Consider the following 14,665-nt stretch of genomic DNA (forward strand, 5'->3'; position numbering starts at 1 on the left):
TTCAAAGAAAGAAAGTTAGGTTTTACTAGAAAGAGCAAGGGGCAAAGGGGGAGCAACCACTCCCAATTCACTGTTTTATTGTCTGTTCAACTACATGATATTAAAACACTGGCAAACGTAATAGCAATAGTTTGTTTTTATATTACTGATCCTACCCCAATAACTAAATTAACTTTGGATAAAAGTTTAGATTTCTTAATAGATGCTGGAGCAGTGAAGTCTGTTGTGTATGAGAATTATGGATTTCTGTGGAAGATCACAAAAGCATTTTATACTGATTTACTTGGAAAATCCATTTTTATTCTGTGCCTCTGCTCCCAGTATTTATTTTGGGTTTTTTTTTCTTTCATGAACATAAATAGTTTAGTGACTACATTGTGTTACCAAGACATGCCAAAAATTCACCAGCAATGTATATTGTTGCAATGAAAAATTCTGAAAACAAAATATATAAATGGAATTCTCCATATCCGGAGATAGTGTTGCTTTAGTGTATAGTACATAGATAATTTATTTCAAGCTGTGCTGTCCTTTTCACATCTTACGACATGAGTCATCTATTTTCCTTTTGAATTTTCCAGTAGACGAAAGGAAGGTTACAAAACAGTAGCCTTAATTGGCCTAAAAACATGGTATACAGCAGAGACCTGTAGCTTATTATTCAGCTAGACTGGACCCTCTCGCTAGGAGTGCATCCCTTGTATCAGAGCCACTTCTCTGGTTCAAGGTAGGGTTGAAAAGGTCACAAAAATAATTCTCAATTACAAAGTTACAATTAACACAATATTTATGGTGTTCTCAATTAGGTATAATCTAGACACAATGTGTCTATCTCATGACATAAATGTGGAACTCAAGTGATAGTTTTGAATCCAGCTATGCTTTGGATACTGGATTCGAAATGGGGGGAGAAAGATGTCACCTAATATATATTCCCTAACAGTGGAGGGCGCAGCAAACATACATACTAGAGAGACCCTGACACTGGCCCTTCACCCACAATAGTTCTGTTTCCTGGATCAGTAAGAAACATGTCTGCTAAATGAGAAAGTGAAAAATAGGAAAATCTTGTCCTATATGATATTTATTTAATTCCTTCAACCATGTCAAGTACAGATGACCACTTACATTATCATAGTCAGAGCTAAAGTCATATGCTGATCTAACAAATATTTGTTTTACTTGTTTTCCATAGATGGAACAAGTTGCTAAGATGTTGGTTGATTCTACACTAGACACTAGATATGCTACAGTTTACACAATATGAGGTAATAAAAGACGAACCACTCTCTCCTCTCTTATTGGCACAGGAGGCAGAGATGAAGGCCCTCTCTGAGCCATGTAGAGCGGAAAAGGGTAAGATGCCCAAATATGTATGTAGGCGGAAGATCTTTCCTAATGTCACAAGAAAAACTTTTAACAACCACTGAGTGTATATGAGTGCGGATGGAGAATATCTTGTTATCAAATGACTCTGGCATAGTGATGATAAAGCTCACACCTGAGCTGACACTGATGGATTCAGAGGAAATGCCCACACAGATGCAGTCAACAAGGAAGCAGGAAACAGGCTGAGAGTCTTTTACCAATGCTGACCAGGACCTCAGTGACACCTGTCACTTCTGATGTTCCTAAATCCCTACAGGAACAAGTGGTCCAACAGGGAACAAAGTTTGAGATGCAGGGAGCCTATCTGACTGAGGGAGGTCTGTGGATAAAGGGTGGTAAGCTTTTTCTGCTACAAGCTCACTCAATGTTGGACCAGGTAACCCATAGACTAACACATCTGACAATGACAGTTAAAAGTGTGTGCTTTGGTGGACAAAGTACGGATGGCACCAGGGTTCAGTACCCAGGTGGCCAGACTCATCCAGTTTTGTAAGATGGGTGCCTAATACAATGTGGGAAAAACTGTAAAATTCCCGCACAAACACACCACTTGCTAGCTTTACCTATTTCAAAGATTGCAGATTGATTATATACATTTACCATGAGTAGGTTTATATAAGTTTGAGAGTATTGTGTAAATTTCTTTCCAGGATTGATCTGAGGCATATCTGATGCAGAAAACTAAGTTAATGCTGAAAAATCATGATGCAGGTGGTATGTAAATATGAAGTTCCTGACATGGTAAAAGTATATACCGTATATACTCGAGTATAAGCCGAGTTTTTCATCCAATATTTTTAAGCTGAAAATGCCCCCTTCGGCTTATACTTACACAAAATTTTTTTGTCATATTCTCACATCTACTTCATTCCCGCGGTGTCTCAGCTGCTCCTTGTAGACCCCTCCGTGATAGCGTCCAATGCACAGAGCTGCTGTCTGCCGTCATGTCTTTACTGCAGTTGAATGCTTTACGACAGCGTCGGTGCAGCAAAGCATTCAACTGCTGTAAAACGCTGACAGAATCGGCGGTGGCCCCGTGTACAGGACGCGATCACGGAGGGGTGTATGTACTTGTGGTCTGGAAGAGTAAATAAATCAAGTAAATGTCTAGATACCATTGTCAAAAGTGACAGTGATATTAAAGGGTACCTTCACACTTTAGCAATGTAGCAGCGATCCGACCAGCGATCTGGCCTGGTCAGGATCGCTGCTGCATCGCTACATGGTCGCTGGTGAGCTGTCAAACAGGCAGATCTCACCAGCGACCAGCGACCAGTGACCAGCCCCCAGCCAGCAGCGACGTGCAAGCGACGCTGCGCTTGCACGGAGCCGGCGTCTGGAAGCTGCGGACACTGGTAACTAAGGTAAACATCGGGTATGGTTACCCGATGTTTACCTTAGTTACCAGCTCACACCGCTTAACTTAGCGTGTGCAGGGAGCAGGAGCCGGCACTGGCAGCGTGAGAGCTGCGGAGGCTGGTAACGAAGGTAAATATCGGGTAACCACCTTGGTTACCCGATGTGTACCTTAGTTACAGCTTACCGCAGGCTGTCAGACGCCGGCTCCTGCTCCCTGCACATTCAGGATTATTGCTCTCTCGCTGTCACACACAGCGATGTGTGCTTATCAGCGGGAGAGCAACAATAAAAAAACTAATCAGGGCTGTGTGTAACGAGCAGCGATCTCACAGCAGGGGCCAGATCGCTGCTCAGTGTCACACACAGCGAGATCGCTAATGAGGTCACAAAAAACGTGACTCAGCAGCGATCTCAGTAGCGATCTCGCTGTGTGTGAAGTACCCCTAAGGGTACATAAGCTGCTCAGTGGTAAACACTACTTCTAACTATTTTATGGTTTGTTTTCTGCACTTTTGAGCAATTTTCTTTCTCTGTCTCAAATTCCTCCCACCATTCTCTGTAGACTTTGATAAGACTTCTATAGGCTTATCACTGAAAATCTTGCTTTAGGGGTACTTCACACACAGCGAGATAGCTACTGAGATCGCTGCTGAGATTAGCTCTCCATGTCTTTTATTGTATGCAGTGCTGACTTCATGTTGACAGCACAGCAGGCAATAACTGAGCTCAGTAGATTAACAGCATGAGCTCACTGATTGGCTGCAGCACTGTCAACATAACTTCGGGGCTGCAGACACAAAGAGCAGCATCGGAGTCTCAGCAGTGAACCTAAGGAGGGTAAGTAAAGAACAGTTTGTTTTTTTTAATACAAACTGCATCCTGAGATTATCAGATTTCTGAAACCAGAAACCCCTTTAATTTAGCAGAGCATAATGAGGCTCTTAAGGCATTTAAAAAAACAACTTAATGTTTAACTCCTGATGGCTTAACATAAAAAGAAGTCATAAAAATCCTTTGAATCACCAGTGTGTGGTTACATTGCTGAAGCTGTGACCTGATATACGCAGGCAAACACCGGATACATAATTAATGTGCAGTGAATATTGACAATACTGTCGATTGTAAGCATACTCTGGTGGGGAATTAAACAGGCGGGGATAGGAATTTTACAATATCTTATGTCATATGCAGGATAAAGGTTTTTTTCTAATCTGTTTTTCATATATCTTTTGCATTTGTAAACATAGAAATGAAATGAGTGGTGTTTGCAGGAGTCTGAGATGGTTGCCAAAGCAACCACAATCAGATATATGAAAGAAATTTTTGGCAACAAATCTGTCACATGCGAGTTCACCCTTGAAAAGAAACCACATTATTACTGCATATGTACACTTGGATGGGTCAACATGCATCCCCTACTTACGTAGACATGGTTTGGCATGACATGAAACGTTATGTACAAAAAATGGGGTACAACTTTCTATAAAACGTGAGAATACGGAATTGGCTATGCTTAAATGCAATATGTTTGATTCCTATTGCCCTAGAGATCTGTCTTTGGCAATGATATGACTCCATCAAGGTCATCCAGTCCCATTAAAATCCATGGGATCAGTTGATGTTTGTCTAACGTTTCTAGACAGATCCTAAGGGCTGGTTCACACTAAGCGACAGCGACAACGAGGTCGCTGTTACGTCACCATTTTCTGTGACGTAACAGCGACCTTGTAAGTCGCTGTTATGATCGCTGCTTAGCTGTCAAACACAGCAGCCGAAGCAGCGATCATAACCGCGAGATCAGGGAGCCGCGCACACTGCTTAGCGCTGGCTCCTTGGTCTCCTAGCTACAGTACACATCGGGTTAATTAACCCGATGTGTACTGCAGCTACATGTGCAGAGAGCAGGGAGCCGCGCACACTGCTTAGCGCTGGCTCCCTGCTCTCCTAGCTACAGTACACATCGGGTTAATTTACCCGATGTGTACTGCAGCTACATGTGCAGAGAGCAGGGAGCCGCGCACACTGCTTAGCGCTGGCTTATTGCTCTCCTAGCTACAGTACACATCAGGTTAATTACCTGATGTGTACTGCAGCTACATGTGCACAGAGCAGGAGCCGGCACTGGCAGCGTGAGAGCTGCGGAGGCTGGTAACTAAGGTAAATATCGGGTAACCACCTTGGTTACCCGATGTTTACCCTGGTTACAGCTTACCGCAGCTGCCAGATGCCGGCTCCTGCTCTCTGCTCGCTTTATTTTGTCGCTCTCTCGCTGTCACACACAGCGATCTGTGAGTCACAGCGGGAGAGCACCTTTGAAGAAAACGAACCAGGGCTGTGTGTAACGAGCAGCGATCTCGCAGCAGGGGCCAGATTGCTGCTCAGTGTCACACACAGCGAGATCGCTAATTAGGTCACTGTTGCGTCACCAAAACCGTGACGTAGCAGCGATTTCGGTAGCGATCTTGCTATGTGTGAAGCACCCCTAATACTGTATTCATTGAATCACCTGCAACTACTCAGTTATTAGCTGTTGTCTACTGGATAAAAAGCAGTACTTGTAGTCAGTTTTTCTTTGGTAAATTGTCCTATGTAATGGTACTTTGGTTTGAGGATACCAGACATCATTCTGTGTGTAAATCATGGGCTCTTAGGTTGGAAATGAACAGCTCTATAGCCCAGAAGTAAATAATAAAATCCTACTCAATCAAATAAAGCTGATAAGTCTGTAGGCCTGCAATGCAGTTTATAAAGTGGGATTGTGTTGTCAGACATAACCTAATGCTTTGTTATACTTCTTTACAAATCAGGCTGCATGTAAAGGTCCTCGGAAACATAGCACTCAGTCATTTTATATAGTGTTTCTCTTGTTCAGTGTTTGGGCACCTTGGCACAAAAATACACAAAAATGGAAACACATTACATCTGAAACAAATTTAACACACCAGGAACAAACAATTTGCAATTTTTTTTGGCAGTAATACTCAGTACTGGTGAAAACAAAATGTATCTAATCTGTCAGAGGTACAGTGTATGGTATAAAGCGGTATTCAGTTTATTTTAAGACAACGTTATAACTAGGTGTTCTGCTTTAGTTACTGTAGTGATTGCATACAATACTCTCAGAAGAGCAGTATGTCATCCCAATTAGTTTTCAAAAGTCTGACAGTCTCTTGTCAGAAAGCTAATAATCTTTAAAAATGAAATTTTAATCAAAATGTATATTTGGTTGCAGTTTTTACTTTATTAATTAATAGTACACATGAAAATAAACAACTTAGAAATGTAATTTATCAGGAAAATTGACTTCTTTCTCCTCCTAAATTTATCTTTTACTCTTAATTCATGGGTGAAAACTGTATTTTTAGTGAAGACAGATTTTCCCACTACTGAGTTAGGTGATAGCAGTTAGTGCTTTTAAGTTTATATGGAGAAGGAAGAACTGCAAGTTTTGCTGAAATTAAAGTTACAGTATAGAACTTTATAAGCACCCACTGTAATCTCCTATAAATAATGAGAACACATTTTTTATCTGTGATTTGACAATTTTGAGAATGAATACTCAGTCCAAGAGAGGAAAAAAGTGTTTTTCTCTAATAAGATACACTACAACGTTTTTTATTTTCATTTGCACCTATGCTAGCCCCCCGACAGTATAGTGAGTACGAATAGTTAGGTACTCGCTCAACTCTAGTAACAGCACTTCTACCTTTGGTTCAAGCGATCATGGGATTGTCAGTTATGAGAGAGAATGCTTGGAAAGCGCAGATGAGCAATAATAAAGATTTGTCTTCCCTTATGAATTGATGGAGGCATAATATCTTAAATAAATTGAAAAAAAGCAGATGATAAACAAATAATATTAATAATAATAATAATAATAATAATAATAATAATAATAAACAAGATAAAAAAGTCAACACCAATGCATAAAAATATTGCTACAGAAAAGGAATGTACAAAAAAGTAAATGTGGGAAAATGGCCCTGGCCTTGAACCGGTTAATAAACACCTCCCCTATACCAGCGGTCGAGCCCAGCTCTACCCCCAGTATTTGATTACTTGTTTATGCTGGCGCTCCTGCATAGCACCCCTAATTTCTCTCCCAACACTCTCGTACAGTAACGACCAAGCCGCGACTGTCCTAGCTGGGATATCTGCGACTAATCAAGTTCTCACTGTACCTACGGAGGAGCTCCGCACCAGGGACTACCTGAAGGAGTTAAAGCGACACACGTCGCTGGAACTTCATGCAGTGACCCTTGCAGAGTATCACCGGGTCCAACGTATCCCCAGAGGACTTAGAGTCCCCTTAAGGCTGACAATCCCTCGTACTGCGATCAATTCGAGGGTATCCTGAATAAGTGTTCTCTCGATGTTATCATACTGACACTGGATTACTTGCAAAAAGAGATTGCTACGGCTGATGCCAATATAAAAACCATAGAGGAACAGTTGTCCCAGACCCTCCCTGCTGCTGACTTCTTCTCTTTGAAAACCAAGAATAAAGAGACCATCACAGACTTCCAGCAGACCTTGCAAACCCGCAAGCGTTCGAAATTCCTTCGTGACCAAGACTACGTGAAAAATCGGGTCTACAAATGGCGCACCTCCTCATTTCTGTCAGAACGAAGGCCCTCCCATCGAGGGAACTACACAAGTGCCTACAGCTCGGACAGCGACCAGAGTTATACTGGTCCCTCCTCTTCTTTTTTAGGCACCGGTCCACAAACAAGAGGCAAACCAGGAGGGGCAAGAAAAAGGGCTCCCCCGCACAGGATAACCACACGATCCCAGGTAGGGAGAATATCGTCTCCAACATTTCCTCATTAACCCTTACACCCACAGAAACCCGAGTCCTACAGAAAGGTCTCACTTTCTGTCCCACACCCCCACTCAACACCTTCACTTTGGAGCAGGAACTTAATCGATTCTTTAGAAACATTCGATTAAAAGCTCATTTTGCTACCTCCCAGAATTCTTCCAACACTAACCCCATGGTCCCAACGATGAAATCTGGCTCGGCAACCTCTCTCACATTGCGTGGATTGGGCCTCAGTAATCCGAGCACTTTTCAACCACCCAGACATTATCATCCAATAAAAACTTACATATCATTGGTCACACGTGACATTGACAAGATCAAGACTGACATAGGACACGGACACATGCACCTCCGCCACAACATGACGAGTGAAGAATCTAGAGCCCTTATCTCACTTAAAACAAATCCCACCTGGTCATAAAACCCGCTGACAAAGGTGACGCAATTGTTGTCCTTGATAAATCCTATTATGTGACCGAGATCAAGAACCAGCTCAGTGATTCCACAACCTACACTCCCATCCCACGGGACTTCACTGCGACCATCCGCTCCACCATCCATGACCTAGTCAATTTCTATACCAATAATGCCACAATAGACAGTAAACTGTCTGATTTTCTTATCAACAATCATCCCGTTACACCCGTATTTTACACCCTCCCCAAAATCCACAAGACCCTTACTTACCCCCCCGGTCGACCTATCGTTGCTTCCACGGATTCCATTCTGTCACCACTAGCCCGCACCTTGGAAAGGATACTCACACCTCTCATTCCTAAAACTCTCTCTTATCTGAAAGACACCACTCACTTCCTGGAAACCATTTCTAACGCCAACCATACTACTAACACTGGTCTCCTTGTCACCATGGACGTGACTAGCTTATACACCAGCATTGATCACCAAGAAGGTCTTAAAGCAGTTCAATGGTTTCTTAATACATATACGGACTTTGATTGTTTGAAAAAACAATTTTGTTTGGATACCCTAAGGGTGGTCTTGGAGAACAACTTCTTTCTCTTTGAAGATACATTCTATATGCAGCGGAAGGGGACCGCAATGGGGTCCAACGTAGCGCCCCCCTATGCTAACATATATATGGCCAAATTCGAGGAGGATTACATCTACCCGCACCCCCTCTTTTCCAATAACATCCCCCTTTGGAAACGATATATCGACGATATATTCTTCATCTGGACTGGCAACGAAGAATCACTCATTGACTTCTTTAACGATATCAACACCATCTCTCCCAACATTTCATTCACTCTTCATTACGACCATGATTTGATCAACTTCCTCGACACCCTTATCATCAGGGACCCTGATAACAACCTATCCACCGACATCTATTCCAAACCCACAGACAAAAATAGTCTTCTCCTTTACAGCAGCTGCCACCCAAAACACATCAAGAAATCCTTACCTATTTCTCAACATTGCAGAGTGGATAGAATCGTCTCCAACCCCACAACTCGTATACTCCGACATCAAGAAATGAGCACCAGATTTCTAGCCAGGGATTATCCCCACCACATTGCATCCAATACTTCCCCCAGACGCAACTTGGAACCTAACAAAAACCCACAGATACCGTTTGTCAATACTTATCACCCGTTCTTCCCTTCCTTTAACCAAGTTATCAAAAAACATTGGCCAATTCTTGGCAACGCATACCCGGACATCATAGAATTTCAACAGCCACCACTGATCTGTCACAAACGCCCCCGTAACATCAAAGACACTCTAATCCAAGCCAACATGGGCTCATCCATAAACAAGGATAGACAGAGCTTTTTGGCCACGCCACGAAAGGGAACATTCCCTTGTCTCCATTGCGTACAATGTTCCAACGTTACCAAGGGCAAATTTTTTACACATCCTAGAACTGGCAAGCAATACCCTATCAAAGGTTTCTATACCTGTGACACGAACTTTGTGGTTTATCTAATCAAATGCCCCTGCGGTCACGGATATGTTGGGGAGACGACCCAACATATCCGGGACCGCATCAGTAAACACAAATCCACCATACGCTGCAGCCAGACCGTGCTCCCTATCCCAGCACATTTTGCAACCAGGGGACACTCAGTCTCCCAACTTAGATTTTCAGATACTGGAACATGTTCCACTACCCAGAAGGGGTGGTAACAGGGTACAAATCCGTGAGGCATATTGGATCCATACATTACAAACTCTTGAACCGTGAGGTTTGAACAGGGAATATGAAACAAATTACTAATTATATCCTTATATTTTATTCTTCTGATTCATATACATACGTGCTTATACTCATGTGTTGTGTATTAACCCATTGACTTTATATACCCAGGTGTCCTAATCTAACTTGTTCTTTTTCAGAGGTACTGACCAACCGTCTCACTGGCCTGACCCAACTCTCACACCTTCCTCACGATTGGCACTACCTTCTCACCAGGTAGTATCCCAACCTATTCCCCTCCCCCCTCCCCCCCCCCCTTCCTCCCCTCCTTTTTTCATCTTTTTTCCTCTTCCTCTCTTTCCAGATCCTGGCCCTCTAAACATGCCAACATTGGCACCCCTCATGCCTCACAGTGACATACATTTTTCTCACACGCCCCAACTACATGCACACACTTCCCATTTCCATCCCCCTTTCTTTTCTCCATCTTGCATATACCTCTCTCTTTTCCCCACACATACATTCAGCATCCCTCTCCATTTAATCCTTTTCCATAACCAGCTCCCCATTAGTGATTATGTCATCGCTCTTTTCCATATACCTCACACCCATCTCTCTCTATCGCTATACATTGCCCCTACTCAGCATCAATACCTCCTCACCATAGTAACATACATTCCCTCTTACATTTGAATCCCTCCCCCATACACTCTAGGTGTCCATTTCCCCTTTTTCACGTACCACGCATGCTCATAACACGCGCTGCTACTTATCTCATATATCCCACATTATACCATACATCTCCTGTACACCGCCCCAACGACGCAGGGCGCAAGCGCGCACCTGCGTTATCAGTTACGTTACACTGCACATCCAGGGCTTCCCCTCTTTCAGTCTGCCCCCCGCGATGATGTCACGCGCATGCGCACATAGTGCGCACATATCACTTCCTTACTGACTTGTTCCCGCACCTCCGCTGACGTCACATGCATGCGCAGATGCACGCCCATGTCACCATGGACGTCACCTGCTCATGTGCATTAGCATCTATGACTCACACCAGGAAGCATCCTCCAGCGTTTATAAAAGAACTCCTCCATAGACCACATTGCCACCCGCCTCCTGCGTGCACCTCTGGGACCCTGTCCCTATTCCCTGTGCTCTTAGACTATGTGCGCACAGTGCGTTTTTCGCTGCGTTTTTGCGCATTTTTCGGGTGCATTTTTGGCCTCAAAACTGCAGGACTTTGCTTCCCCAGCAAAGTCTATGAGTTTTCATTTTTGCTGTCGGCACACATCTGTTTTTTTTATCTGCGTTTTTGAGTTAAAAAAAATGGACATGTCAGTTCTTTCCTGCGTTTTTCTGCGTTTTCCGCCCATGCAATGCATTTGAAAAACGCAGCAAAACGCAGATATCAAAAACGCAGCAAAACACAGCCAAAAATGCACCAAATCGCGGCAAAAACGCATGCGTTTTTTCGATGCAGGTGCGTTTTTGTGCGTTTTTAGCGGCCAAAAACGCACAAAAACGCAGCGTCAAAAAGATGCAGTGTGCGAACCTAGCCTATAGGTAACTGACCTCTTGCTATAAGCCTTTGATCTGCGTCCAGCTCCCTGGTTTCCCTGTGTATGGTCACTTAATATTGTTATCCTGTTTTTTACACAGGCACTTTCTCTACCTCTCCACTAACCTCTGAAGTCTCCTTGACTCTGGGTATGTTATAAGCCATATATCTTCTCTATTTACCTATATACTTTCATTTTAAACCTGAGCTACAATACCCTGATAGGCTAGGTTCACACACTGCGTTTTTTTGACGCTGCGTTTTTGTGCGTTGTTTGCGGCAAAAAGCGCACAAAAACGCACCCGCGTCAAAAAAACGCGGCAAAAAAACGCACGCGTTTTGCCGCGATTTGGTGCGGTTTTTTGCTGCGTTTTTGCTCACTGCGTCTTTATGTGTTTTTTATCAGTGAACAAAAAAAAAGGTCTGATGTCATTTCCTTCTTCAATGTGTTCTTCATTCTCCACTAGTGTATGCAGAAGAGCAGACAGCTGCAGAACTACAAGGCTCAGCATCCTCCATCCAATAGTGTATGCAGGAGAGCAGACAGCAGCTGCAGAACTACAAGGCTCAGCATGCTCCATCCAGGACTGTATGCTTGAGGGAGAGTCAGGGGGAGCAGACCTACAAGGCTCAGCATCCTCCATCCAATAGTGTATGCAGGAGAGCAGACAGCAGCTGTCGAACTACAAGGCTCAGCATCCTCCATCCAATAGTGTATGCAGGAGAGCAGACAGCAGCTGTTGAACTACAAGGCTCAGCATCCTCCTTCCAGGACTGTATGCAGGATTTCTTTGCCCCCCCCAAACAAAAAAATGACGTGGGCTTCGCCATATTTTTGTATGCTAGCCGGGTACAGCAGGCAGGTACGGGCTTGCCCCCAACCCCCAGCTGCCTATTTGTACCTGGCTGGGAACCAAAAATGTAGGGAAGCCCTTTTTTTTTTATTTCATGAATTTCATGAAATAATTTTTAAAAAAAAATGACATGAGCTTCGCCCAATTTTTGAGTCCAGCCGGGTACAACTAGGCAGCTGGGGATTGGAATCCACAGTGCAGGGCGCCCATGCTTTCTGGGCACTCCCGCTGTGAATTGCAGTCCCGCAGCCACCCCAGAAAATGGCGCTTTCATAGAAGCGCCATCTTCTGGCGCTGTATCCAACTCTTCCAGCTGCCCTGATGCCAGGTGGCTCGCTGGGTAATAATGGGGTTAGGGCTAGCTGTATAGCTGGCCCTAAGCCCGAAATTCATGGTGTCACGCCAATATTAGACATGGCCACCATGAATTTCTAGTAAAGATAAAAAAAAACACAACACACAGAAAAATATTTTTATTAGAAATAAAACACAACACAATTAGTGACTCCATCTTTATTGAAATAAAGAACCCCCCCTCCGCAGTAATCCTGGGTCAAGGGTCCCGCGCCGTCCAATCCGGATCCAATATCATCTGATCGGTTTGCTGGAAGGCATACCGATCAGATGATGTGTCAGGATAAAGTGCCTTAATCACATCACACATCAGCTGATTGTATAAAAGCCGATTATACAATCAGCTGATGCATCGGTGCAAAAAAAAAAAAAAAAAAAAATACTCACTTATGTGCTGATACCGGCAGCTCCTGGAGCGATGGGGCGGGAGTCTGATCCTGTCCGATCGCTGCAGCAGCTGCCGGTAATCAGGGATGAAGTCTCCTGACGCATCCGCTGATAACCGGCTGGGCGCCGGCGTCAGCCCGAGACTTACGATCAGCTGATGCGTCAGGTGACTGCATCAGGTGATCCATCGCCAGGTCCTGCATCCTGCAGGCATACGTACCCGGGGAGACTGCACACACCCTGAGCGGCGGGACTGGGAGGAGAATCTGGGAGCGGGCATGGCACCGGGAGTCTGCAGACAGGTGAGTATAACTTTTTTTTTTTTTACTGTTCACTTTTGATTTTGCAGCTTCCACCTCCTGCCCAGACATGGCGCCGCACGGCAGCATACATGCACAGGACGGGAGGTGGAAGCGGCGGTGACGGTACCGGGAGGATTCACGCTTCTGTGTTTACTGACAGAAGGAATCCTCTTCCTGTACACGTCACTTTACTACCCACCTCCTGCGTTTATAGCTGCGTTTTTGGTCTTAGAAACGCACCAAAACGCAGCTATTTGCATTTCTCATTGCGTCTTTCAACATCCCATTGCACTCAATGGATGAAAAGCGCAGTGAAAAACGCGGGAATAATTGAAAAACGCAGCTGAAAAAAAACGCTGTGTGCAGACAGCAAAAATTAAAACTCATAGACTTTGCTGGGGAAGCAAAGTCATGCAGCTTTCTGAGCAAAAACGCACCCGAAAACTGCGCAAAAATGCAGCGAAAAACGCACTGTGTGAACTTACCCATAGTAGCAGCTGCATTGTCTATTCCGATGCCTCCTCCTGGTTCTGCCCTCTGATATAAGATCACTGTAATCATGTTTGTCTCCTATATATTACACTCCATGATTTGCTGAGTTTCTCCATGCCATATCTAGCCAGTTTTTATGGATCATAATTTTTAGGCACAATGTGTCCCCGTATGTTCTACCAGCACATTCTTTTGGTTGACAAGTACACCAGAGCGTGCTTGTAGTTACTATACGGATTGCTTTATATTATATCTGTGGTGCTTACTTATTTATCTCTCTTCCCATTTAGCAAATTGCTCTTGAAAAGCAAAAGGCCCTACCTATGGTTCGCTTTTTGGACGTTTAATCCGTCTATATCCACAGTCCATAACGTATGTGTATATACTCTCTGTAAATATGTAAATTTTGTTATTATTTGTCACTTTCTGATGTGTAAATAATCTTTGTCATTTCTTATAGGCAAAACCTTGATAAAGGCCTAACATAGGCCTAAACGTCGGCTTGGCTTTGCATTTTTGGTAGTGGCTTTCTTTTTGCTTGTAATCCTTTAATAAATACACCTTTTTGCATTACCCTCTTGCATTGATTGTGTGCTTGGTATTTGCCAAACCATTGAACCGGTTAATAAACACATGTTCAAACCTGCCTACGCTGGGTCCAAAAAAAGGCAATGCACCCACATAAAAGTTCTAGTCATACAGCCAATGTTCTGTGCTGCTAATAATAGAATACAAATAGACAAAAAAATGGTCAACAATACATACAAGGTAAGAACAAATAACTATACACAAGAAGTCTAGAGATAGAGACATAAGATATAATAACAGTAGATAAATTGCAAGGCAGTCATGATACACAGGCAGAAGGGGTGATGAAACTCACTATAGAATAGACAGACAGAAGAGCCCCAGGGGCATATCATTGCTACCTGCAATTCTATCAGAGGTAAGCTTAAATAAATGCAGTGAGAACAAACTGTA

The 14,665-nt window shown here is 43.6% G+C and overlaps 1 protein-coding gene and 1 long non-coding RNA gene across 5 annotated transcripts in view; one reads left to right on the forward strand and one right to left on the reverse strand.

Moving 5' to 3' along the window:
* Positions 1-14,665, reverse strand: part of NALCN (sodium leak channel, non-selective) — a 1,011,261-nt gene that overhangs the window by 400,945 nt on the left and 595,651 nt on the right. The window lies entirely within an intron of this gene.
* LOC142290391 (uncharacterized) lies at positions 3,524-14,054 on the forward strand. The gene is made up of 3 exons (XR_012750288.1): positions 3,524-3,585; positions 9,932-10,007; positions 13,975-14,054. It is a non-coding gene; the product is annotated as an uncharacterized LOC142290391 (long non-coding RNA).

Source organism: Anomaloglossus baeobatrachus, chromosome 2 (assembly GCF_048569485.1).
Source record: "Anomaloglossus baeobatrachus isolate aAnoBae1 chromosome 2, aAnoBae1.hap1, whole genome shotgun sequence".
Taxonomy (NCBI): domain Eukaryota; kingdom Metazoa; phylum Chordata; class Amphibia; order Anura; family Aromobatidae; genus Anomaloglossus; species Anomaloglossus baeobatrachus.